The following is a 12,275-nucleotide window of genomic DNA, read 5'->3' as shown; positions in this document are numbered from 1 at the left end:
GCCATAAGTGGTTTGGAAGACTTTAGAGGTTAATTTGTTGAACACACAAAGCATTAATTGCTTTTCAAAGACTTTGGAGTCTTTGAGAAGTGACTCCAATTTGCTTAGGAATGTGACAATATTTAGGGGATGGATTAGGTTAATTAGGAAGGGTTTAGAAGAATCTAGAAGGGGTTTAGGCATGCAAGTGGATTTTGTAGGAAAATGCAAGTGGGAGAAATTTTGGTATTTTCAATTAAAATAAAATCATTTATTTCAATTAAATGGTGTAATTTGCATTTGGATAAATATTCAAATAAATATTAATTTATTTAAATGAGAAAAAGGAAGATAAAGCATTAAAATGCTTGAAGACTTTGAGGGAAACCATTAAAGGCTTGAAGACTTTAAGGAAAACCATTAAAGTTTTGAGAAGACTTTAAGGGAAGCCATTAAGTTTGAAGACTTTAAAGCCATCAAGTTTGAAGACTTTAAGGGAAGCCATTAAAGGCTTAAGAAGACTATAGAAGGAAGCCATCAAGTTTGAAGACTTTAAAGCCATCAAGTTTGAAGACTTTAAGGGAAACCATTAAAGGTTTCAAGTGGGTGAGGATAAATAGGATTTTAAATAAATAATTTATTTAAAATAGTTGTGCAACTTGCTTTTGTAGGAAAATACAAGTGGGTGGAGGATAAAGATGATTTAAATAAATTATTTATTTAAAATAATTGTGCAACTTGCATTTGTAGGAAAATGCAAGTGGGTAGAGGATAAAGGTGATTTAAATAAATGTTAATTTATTTAAATGTGAGAGGTGGGATTTTGGGAGAATTTAAATAAATATTAATTTATTTAAATGTGAGAGAATATTTAATTAAATAAATATGATTTATTTATTTAATTAATGGTCTGAATTTGGTTAAGTGAATTAAATCAAATAAATTGAATAATTTATTTAATTAATAGGAGAAGAGGGTTAAGATGAATTAATTAAATATATTAATTTAATTAATTATTAATTGATGGTTAAATAATCAAATAAATATTAAATATTCATTTAATTAAGTAGACAGATTTATGTGACTACATTTGCCCCTCTTTGAGACGGTGCGGTTTATCGCGTCGTTTCAAAGAAAGAAAGATAGGTGTGAGAAATATGCCCCAGAAAATGTAAATTTAATGGGTGGTATGCCCCCTCGAGAGATGGGCCGAATTTTTTTGAAAAATCAGGCGATCTCTCGAAAAAGAATGAAAAGTGGAGGGGAGGTAGAATAGAAGAAATTAAAACTAATGATGAAAGAATGGGAGAAAATGGAGTGAATATGAAGAAACAACAAGCCAACGAGTACCCTGAGGTCATGCAAGAGATACATAGCAGATGTAGTGTGGGGTTTGGATTGATGCTATACAATTGATCAAAATTGGTTGGACAATCTAGTGCAATCGGTTTAATTGCCCCAGTCAAGTCAAAGCGTGACAGTTGATGTCAGTTGGTCGCTTGGACATGATAAAGTCTGAGTAAGTGAATCAAAGTGACCTATTGGTGACTTAGACAATTGATGTAATTGCCCGATGAAGTCAAGGTATCTGAAGCAAAATACTCGTTGAGACATAGACAATTGATGTAATTGTCCATTGGATTGTGTTTGATTGGTTGATCAATTGATAGTGTGTGCGTGTGATGGATGGTTGTGGGGAATCATGGCAACCCCATGGAGACTAGGTCATTATGATAAATGCCTAATGTAGTCTAGGATTACCATAATCGATTACCTGTTGAGACTCGAAGATACTTGATCAGAGTATCTATTGATAGTCTAGGTGTGTGGGAGTCGATGTATCTGTGTAGATAGAGTAACTGGCTTAATTTTGTGGATGAGTGAGGATGGGAAGCGATGAAGGGATTGGGATGATGTTGATGATCAAGATAGGGAGGGTAAGGGGGGATTTGATGTTAGATAGAAGATATGGAGGACTAGGACCGAGTCCTATGGAAGAAGATGAGTAAAATAGAGCATGCATTATTATGACTATGTATGCATGATATACAACTATTATGAATGTATGGATGGGTGGAATGCAACGAAATGCAATATATACAGATGAGATGGAATGACGATCCATGGTGCTTTATTTTTCATCATTGAGCTTTAAAATGTTGTAAGAGAATACAAGCAACTTGACATAAAGATTCAAGATGACCAGAGTATTTCTTACATGGATTTGATATAGCAAGTTAATACAAGCAACTTGATATAATGGATCAAGTTGACCTGAGTATTGCTTGCAGAACAGACAAGGATTATCTCCTTTCATGCATGACTTGGATCGTCCTCCTTGATCTTAGGCTGATCATATCCTGAGACAAGTGCATACCGTAATAAGAGATAAAACCTTTATCCAGTTTGGATGAGGTAGGAGGAACCAAAGAAAGAGAATTGTACCTGCAAACAAACAATATATACATAAAGAATAAAGAATATGGATCCTTGGTAATGGTTCATGCTCATATGGTCGAGGTATATGTTGTAGTCAGCAAGCCGTAATGATCTATGACTGTATTTTTGCCTATGATCACGTAGCTTAGTGAACTTCCCACGTAGACACCATTAGTACATGCCCCAGAACTTCATCGGAAATAATGCACAAACAATACAAAACAATGCTGAAAGATCCTGATACAGATAAATGAATGATTGTAATCACAAACCAACCAAGTATTTGATAGCTTAACATAATTTTCTTATCAAAGAAAACGTCACTTTTGTCTTTGTTTTGATAAGGAAGGATGCATCCTTGTTGAAGACAGTTTTGATTGTTGATGTTGATTGTGTGGTTCGATTGATAAATGGTCATCGTGTGAGTATTTTGTCAATGCTTGTTTTGGTATCTGCATGGATGAGTATGTACAAGGTGTTGCCATGTTTTTGTTGGATTTTTCAATGGTTTGTCGATGTTTTTGGATTTTGAATTGTTTTGAATGTTTCTGGTATTTTTGTTGAGACATTTTTGAATGTTTTTGGATTTTTGCGAGATATTTTTTAAATGAAGAACTTTAATGAATCACAAGACAATGTAGAATCCACTTCCATCAATAGGTTAAAGGCATTGCCCCCAGTTTTAGACATGACTATGAAAAAGAGGGATGCAAGACGCATGGAGTACTATCATAATTGCAGAGGAATAACAAGCCATGGTTTTGGATGGATGGATGGATGTATGTATGAAGTAGATGCGATCGCAACAAGTCTGAAAGACAATAGAGCCATAGCCTTTACGAGTGGTGCCTGTTTGCCAGGTTTTCACCATCGTACTTACCCAAGGTGCCACCAAAGTGGTTGTTCATCATTTGGATGCATGATTTTTCTTTACTTTTTTTGAATGTTTTTGTATTTCTTCAGGACTTTTTTTTTTTTTGGAATGTTTTTGGTATTCCCTGGTATGTAGGGGAGCCTGATGCTTTGTACAACTTAGGTATAAAACCGTTTTAGGTGCATGCTGTTGATTGGATCTGCAAGCGGTTCTCCTTCTGAACTTGCCCTACCAGTTTGATTCAAACTTTCCCTAATGTTCTCTGTTTGGTTGGTTGCGAGGATTCTCTCATAGAACAAGATCACCTACCTCAAATGTACGAGGTCTAACTCGGTGATTGTAGCTTCTGCTCATGTGCTGCTGATAGGCTTTGAGATGATTGTACGCAGCTTGTCGCTTCTCATCAAGTAACTCTAAGTCCTGAAGACGTGAGACTCTGTAAGCTTCATCATCGATGAGATTGTGCAAGGAAACCCGTAATGATGGTATCTCGACCTCAATAGGCAAGATAGCTTATGCACCATAGACCAATGAATAAGGAGTTGCACCTGTAGGGGTTCGAATGCTAGTTCGATATGCCCATAGTGCCGGATTTAGTTGAACATGCTAGTCACGGCTGGCATCATTGACTGTCTTCTTGAGGATTCTTAATATGTTCTTATTTGATGCTTCGGCCTGACCATTGCCTTGTGGGTAATAGGGAGTGGAAAAGCGGTGTTGGATATGAAATTTCTCACAAAGTTCGCGGACATCCTAATTTTTGAAAGGAAGACCGTTATCTGTGATGATGGACATGGGTACACCATACCAGCAGATGATGCAGTTGAGGATGAATGAGGCGATTTGCTTGCCGGTGACTTGGGTAAGTGGAACAGCTTCGATCCACTTTGTGAAATATTCGGTGGCGGTAATAATGAATTTATGGCCATTGGATGAAGATGGATGGATTTTACCCACAAGGTCAAGGCCCCATTGACAAAAAGGCCATGGTGTTGTGATTGGTTGCAGTTCTTGGGCTGGTGCATGTATCAGGTCACCATGAACTTGGCATTTCTTGCATTTTCTAACAAAGTAGTAGGAATCCTTTTCCATAGATGGCCAATAGTATCCATTGCGCAGGAGTTTGTTGGCGAGTGATGGACCACTTGAATGAGTCCCACAAATTCCTTCATGGACTTCTTCCAAAGCCTTTGTTATCTCACCTTGTTCTAGACATCGAAGGAGAGTACCATCAAGACCGCGTCGGTATAGGGTTTCGGCAATAATGGTATATCGAGCAGTTTGGCGAATGAAGGTTTTACGTTGGTTATTCGATTGGTTGGGAGGAAGGGTATGATCGCGGAGATAGGTGTAGAATTCACCATACCATGGGGATTCAGAACCAACAAGGTGACATATCATCTCGGATTCGGGGATATCATAAGCGGGGATCCAAAGTTGTTCTACCAAGAACTCATAGCGTGTTGAATTCTGCGGAAGATCTAGGAGAGATGCGATGGTATCCATAGTGTCAACAACTCGATTCTGATCCCTTGGTATTTGCTCAAAGGTGATAGTAGTAAACGATGTCTTTAGAGTGTCCACCATTTGCTTATATGGCATGAGTTTGTCATCCTTTGTCTAATATTCATCTGTTGCTTGTCGAATGACTAGTTGGGAGTCACCATATACTTGTAGTTCTTGTAATTTCCATTGTACAGCTAACTTGAGTCCTGTGATCAAGGCTTCATACTCTGTTATGTTGTTGGTGCATGGAAATGTGAGCTTGTAAGACTTCGGGATGCTATCACCTTGAGGTGTGATAAACAGAATGCCTGCCCCCGAGCCATGCCTAGTGTATGAACCATCAAAGTATAATTTCCATGGTTGTGTTGTTGTGATCATGAATATCTCTTCATCTAGAAAATTGGAAATGAGAGGATGATCACCTATGAGAGGTGCATCGGCCAACTAATCTGCAATAACTTGACCTTTGATAGCTTTACGGTCCACGTACTCGATGTCAAATTCACTTAGAATCATCACCCATTTGGGCAAGCAGCCTGTCAATGCTGCTTTGTTGAGTAAATACTTGAGTGGATCAATCTTTGCAATGAGTTATACTTTGTGTGTTAACAGATAGTGCCTTAGTTTAGTGGCTGCTAAGATTACTGCTAGGCTGTTGAAAATATTCAGGACTAACCAAGTTACTGAGAGGGGAGGAGTGAATCAGTAACTCTTAAAACTTTTAACTCATTTCTATACTTGCATATATTAAACCATTCATTCATTTACTCTACTGCATGCATGAAAATATAATCATATAACACATAACACAAAGATTTGGTGACCCAGAAACCTTCCAAATAGAAAGTAAAACTGGGGTGGGGATGGTACCCACAAAACTTTGGTACAGCAGTAAAAGTTGGCCGGTTAAGGCTTACAATGATCACTTCTGATGATCTGCCCTGTTAGAAGCAAATTTGGACTGCTAGGTCCACCTTGTTAGAGGATTTACAAACATACAATGAAGTATGCACTCAGTTAAGAGATTTACATAAGACTGTTAAGTCTACCCGGTTAAAAGATTTACAAACTGATTCAACTGTTAGGATGAAACAGTAGATCTTGACTTACAACTTTATTGCTGATAAGATCCTTTGAGTATTTGATCTCCTTCTGAGATAGATATGTCAATTCTGCTCCTTTACTGACTCTGCGAAAATGTTCTGATCTGCTGCCTTAATGCAGTTTCTGCTCTGCTCTTTCTAATTTCGCATATTCATACATCTTACATACATTTACACATTACAGATTACAGATGGTATAATACATCACATATATATACCGTCCATAATTACATTTACATTTCATAAAGTCGGCCTCATACAAATTAATAACATAAACTCATTCTTAAGTCGGCCTTACATAGGTGAACAAAATATTACTGAGTCGGTAGATACTCGGTTCCTCAAGCTGGCTCGGTGATCTTCTGATACACGGCGTCCACTACAGTACTTGGCATCGTCATGCTCTTGGTAAGAGTAGAAGCTCGGTCCATACTAGTCCCGAAGTGTAGCTTGGAACTCGGTAGCTGTGGTGACTCGGTAGATATAGTGTCACTCGGTAACCACTGGTAACTCGGTAAGAACTGACTTCTCGGTTACTGCTGTTTGTCTCATATGCTCGGTAATAGTCTTACTGCTCGGTATGAACTGTTTAATCGGTAAGCTTTACCGAATGCTCGGTATAGGCTGTGGACTGAGTGATGAGCTCGATAAGCATTCAAAATCGAATAAGTGTTTTCACTAAGTGTTATTCACTAATGACAAATATATCATTATTCCAACAAGGCAAGCTCGCTCAATAGGCGTGTAATTGAGTTCAGAGCCAACCAGTGTGCGAGAGATGTAGTATACAGCACACTCTTTTCCTTCTGCATTATGTTGTGCCAGTAGTACACCCAATGCTGTACTTGTTGCTGAGATATATAATAGCAATGGTCTACTTGGATGTGGTGGCGTTAGCAATGGTGGATTCATGAGATAGTCTTTAAGCGTCTGAAATGCTTGCTAGCATCGGACATCCCACTGAAAGCAGATTTTCTTGTGTAGCAGATGTGTAAATGGGTGACACTTATCAGCCAATTATGCAATGAATCTTTGGATGGATTGAAGCCATCCTTGTAATGTCCTTAGTTGACTGATATTCTTTGGAGGTGGCATGTCCATGATTGCCTTTACCTTTGCTGGGTCAACCTCAATTCCTTTGCTTGAGACAATGTATCCTAGAAGCTTCCCGGAGGTTACTCCAAAGACACATTTCTTTGGGTTGAGTCGAACATGGTATTGTTCCAGTCTATCAAAGATTTTATCTAAGATGTGGAGATGCCCTTCTCTGGTGAGTGATTTTGCTAGTAAGTCATCAACATAATCTTCCATCATGGTATGCATCATGTCATGGAAGATGGTGGTCATTGCTCTTTGATAGGTTGCTCCTGCATTCTTGAGACCAAAAGGCATTACATTCCAGCAATATGTGCCCCATGGACATGTGAAGGCTGTCTTATGTTGGTCCTCTGGTGCGATCTTTATTTGATTGTATCCTGAAAAGCCATCCATGAGTGAAAGCATGACATGTCCTGCTGTCAGATCCACTATGATGTCGATATTTGGTAAGGGGAAGTCATCCTTAGGACAGGCTTTATTCAGATCTCTGAAGTCAGTACCCTTTTGGTTTTTCGACAGGCACAATATTGGAAATCCATTCTGCATAATCAATTGGTCTAATGAAACCAACATCTAGGAGTTTCTTGAGTTCTGTTTTGACTAGCACTGCAATCTGAGGATGCATCTTACGAAGCTTCTGCTTGACAGGTTTGGCTCCTTCTGCGACAGTGAGGTGATGCATGACTAAATCAGGATCAAGCCCAGGTATGTCTGCATATGACCATGCAAAGTTGATCTGACGCTGTTGAAAGAACTCTATAAATTTAGGTTGTTCCTCTGGAGTGAGAAGAGATGCCAGATGTATGAGATGAGGATTTTCAGGAGTCCCCACATTGTATTCTTTGGTTTCCTCTATGAGAATCGTTGATCATTCCTATTGTGTACTATCAGGGAGAATGTCAAACCCTTCATCCTCAGGTGCCTCAGAGAGGTTTTCACCATTGGATACGCTCTTTCTTTTTACTTTTGTTGGATCAAACAGTGCCACAGTGTGGTTTTCACTGGAAGATCCATGTTTTATTGTTATATTTTTGCAGCTGAAAGGTTTGGCATCCGCCCCGAAGTATGCTACGCTATTAAGTTCGATGGCGAATCCAGCTTTGTGATCCCCGCTTGGTAGGTTATCCCTTAATTCCAAAAAGTCAATGATGGCCTCATCGTTTTGGAAGAAGTCAAGACATGGGGGATTTGGTTGGTTCCATTCGATGAGTTCAGGGTGGATAATGGACATTACTTCATTGATTAGGTTAAGTGTGTTAGATGTATCAGTGAGGGTTAAGACGTTATGGTGAAGGTCGTTAATGGTAGTACTCTCCCTATCAGAATCAGGTATAGGATGAGACGTAGGGTATGTGGAAGTTGTTTCCAGTTCAGGAACCCAAGTGGTCTTTATCTGTGCTTCTCTGTAAACAAGGATGTCTTTGCGTGGCAGAGGTGGTGATGTGTCTTCCTCATCTGAAGTGTTAAGTTGTATCGAATCAAATTCCCATTCATGTGAGTCGGTCTCTGAATCACTTTCCAGCATCCGATTGCTATACCATACTGGGATGTCTTTTGAGTTAAATACTACAGGTGTGATTGGTTGATGTACCTTTGTAGTGATCGATGCTACAGGAAGATTGATGGGGATTAAAGAATATGGTACAGGGAGTATTGGTAATATTGACTCAGTGGCTTCTACTGGAATTACTGGTGCCATAGGTGCTGCTGCGGGTTCTGATACAGTTGCTGCTGCTAATGGTGTTGCTGATGGGATTACTGGTTCGATTGGTGGGATGATTGGCATTGGTGATAGTTGTGTTGGGATTCTAAGCCTCGGTGGGGTATTTGGGATGGTGCTTGAGGCTACTTTGATAATGAAAGGTGTCCTTTTTGTAGTAGGCTGACATAATGGTTTGTTGGGTTTTCCTTTGAATTTGAGCTTAGGAAATATCTCCTTTTCAAAGCCTAGGCCTGTATTATCTTTGGGCTTTAATTCTGGCAGCAGAGGTTCATGTCATCCTTTTTTGCAATATCCTAAAGCACTCTGACCATCATACCCCATTCTTTGCATAATGAGGAGGCCTTTGCCATACTACTCTGTAGGAAGTTTAACTTTCGGTATATCAGTAGTGATGGGATCTTTATAGATCCATTCTACTAAGTCCTCATCTTGGGTTTCTTCTTCTTGACTCTTTCCAGGGATGAAAGGTGTCAAAGAACATGTCGGTGTGATCAGTGGTTGTTGGAGTAACTGTTGTGGTTTACCATGTGTTCTAGGAGAAGTGGACATTTGTCCCACACAAAAGAGTTGACTCAAGTTGTATTCCCCAGGACCTTCCTCTGCTATCTTCATCTTAAGCTTTTCTTGCTTGGGTATAGTGGTGTTTGAACTGGCAAAAGAGGTGGGACTTATATATGAAGTGGAGGAAATGGCTTCTCTATTATTAGGAACAGTAATCTCTGGTTGATGGCTGATATTATGACAGTACGCAAAGGGATTTGCATCGCCTAGGATTGTGATCTCTACACCGTTATGTGGGAACTTGATACATTGATGGTAGGTAGATGGAACGGCTTGCATGGCATGTATCCAAGGTCTTCCTAATAATAGATTATATGGCAGAGGAAGGTCCAGAACTTGACAGATGATGTGCTTTACCATGGGGCCCACTCGGATTGGTAGTACCACAACTCCTTTGGATGAACACTCTGCATCATCATAGGCTTTGATTGTGATCTTCTTACGAGGATCCACTAATTCTACCACATATCCCAATGCTATGACCAACTGTAGTGTACAAATGTTCAGGCCTGCTCCATTATCGATCAAGACTCGCTTGATCCTGTGTTGGTTGATAAAGCCTTCAATGTGTAGCGAAGCATTATGAGGTTGCTGGAAGGAAGAGTTGTCACTTTCAGAAAAAGTGAGACAAGGTGATGACTTTAGACTTCCAACCATGGCTTGAAATTGGTTTGTATTCAGATTTGCAGGGACTAATGCCTCTTGGAGTGCTTGATCCAAGATAGTTTTATGGGATGGCGATAGGCGCAATAGTTCTAAAATGGATATAAGCGCAGGTGTTTTGTCTAATTGTTCCACAAGATTGTACTACTTTGGGATGGAGGTGGTGCCTTGTGGAGCTGCCTTTATGGTGACCTTGCCGCGACGTGTAACAATATTGCAATTTGAGTTGGGATTTTTGAAGGTTATAGTTGCAACTTGTTCACTGGCATCATACAGATGATTGACAGTGTAATTGTATGCAGCCTACGTATAATCTGTGGTATCAGTGCCTCGCCTGGAAGTGGAAGGACCCCTTTGATCTTGTGATGGAAGTGGATTTTTGAACATCAGATGATCATTATTTGTTGTTTTTGGGTCATGTCCTTCAATTTCAATTTCTCCTCGGTCAATAAGATCTTGAATAAGATCTTTTAATCGATGACAATTACTTGTCTTGTGTCCTCTTCCTTGATGGAATTCATAGTGTTCAGTATCTCTCCACCATGCCGGTTTGACCTGAGGCTCATAGTTTGATAGTTTAGGTAGAGTGACCAAATTTTGAGAAATGAGTTGTCGCAATACTGTTTCAATGGGTTCCCCTAAGGGAGTGTATGTTCGTTTCTATTTTTGCTGATGAGGTCTTGGTTCATCATGAGATGTGATGCGACCTTGATTGGGAGGAACATTTGTGTTATTCTAAGGTGGAGGATTTTGTCTTGCAAATCGAACCACAGGTTGTGCATTTTGGATAGTCCGAGCATCCACAACTCCATCATTGACGATATTCTTGTTTTTATTCCAGAAGTTTGGTTTATCGCTATTGAAGCATGGGCGCGGACCATCTTTGGGTTCATTAAAGATTTTGATGAGTCCTTTCTTGATAAGTGCCCATTCACACTTCAAACCCTTGGTGATCATATCATTAAAAGAGTCTGTGTCTTTGACATCCAGGTGAAATTCCATTTCTTCGTTTAAGTTGGAAATGAATATTTCCACTAGTTCTCGTTTAGGTAACTGAAGAGAATGTCTGCTAGACATTTGGTGCCATCGTTGCAGGAATACTGAGAATAGTTCACCTGGTTTTTGTTTGGTGTTGCACAGATCAGCCATGGTGATGTTGCGTTCAATGTTATGGGAGTAATGAGCTAGGAACTTCTGGATGAGTTCCTCAAATGTTCGAATGCCACCTGATAGTCAGGAAAACCATGATGTGGTTGTTTCTCCCAAGCTTTGGGGAAAAAGGTGCATTAGGTATGTGTCTTCATATGCTACTTCAAGATAAACGGAATGAAATTCTCGGACATGATCGCGGGGATCCCCCTTTCCTCTATATTTTTCAAATTTGGGTGTTTCGAATCCTCGTGGAAATGGTGGCATGTAAATATTCCTATCAAAAGGATAGGGACAGATGTCATTGAGTGAGAATTGGTTAGTCTTGACACCACTATGAAGCTGTTGGGCGAGATTCTTGACTTGTTGCTGCAACATCTCCATTTCATTTGGAGGAGGAGGTGGTGGGTTACCTCGAGGAATGTTATATCTGATGGGATCTCTACCTCTTTCTTCTTCATGGCGACTTTGTCTTTCTGATGCTTGTCTTAATTGGGAAAGATCAAAGTCAGAGGGGAGTTTGGCTCCTTCTTGAGCGAGTTTTAAGAAGTGCGCATCCGCATTGCTCCTGAGTATTTCATCAAACAATCTGTTAAAGAGAGGGTTATGCTGAGCCCTTTTGATTGTTGCAGGAGTAGGAGTACTTGGGTTTTCGTCATTCACATTTCCTCCAAGTGCTTCTTGGAATTCATTGAGATTTTCCTCTTCTTCTTCTTCTATTTCTATTTCTCATTGCCTTGACTGTGATCGGGTTTGAGCCATTTTGTTTATGAGTTTCTGTTGAAGTTGAGTGAAAATGATGGTGAGTTGTTGATGAAATGAAAGATTGATGGTTGGTGAATTGTGTTGCATGTAGATCTCTTTAGCACTTTTAAGGTAGATGTAACCGAAATTCCTTTTTTGAATTGCTTGCTTGTTTGATAAGATTTTGATGTGATAAGGTGTAGAGAAATCGGAGATGTGTTACAGATTTAACTACCTAGTAATGAGAGGATGCACTCATGAACTAGTTTTAACCTACGTAGATGTGTTTCTTAGGATGAGCTTATCCTAGATGTAGAAACAATCTAAAAAGTGATGTGATGTGTTTGATTTCAAGAAATATCTAAAAAGAGAACTTGGGACAAGAACCTCTTAATGTTTTGAGAGTTGGGACGGATTGATGATGAAGTGATGATGT

This window comes from Cryptomeria japonica, chromosome 10, assembly GCF_030272615.1.
Source record: "Cryptomeria japonica chromosome 10, Sugi_1.0, whole genome shotgun sequence".
NCBI lineage: Eukaryota > Viridiplantae > Streptophyta > Pinopsida > Cupressales > Cupressaceae > Cryptomeria > Cryptomeria japonica.
The sequence above is the reverse complement of the archived record's forward strand: the minus strand, read 5'-3'. Positions refer to the sequence as shown.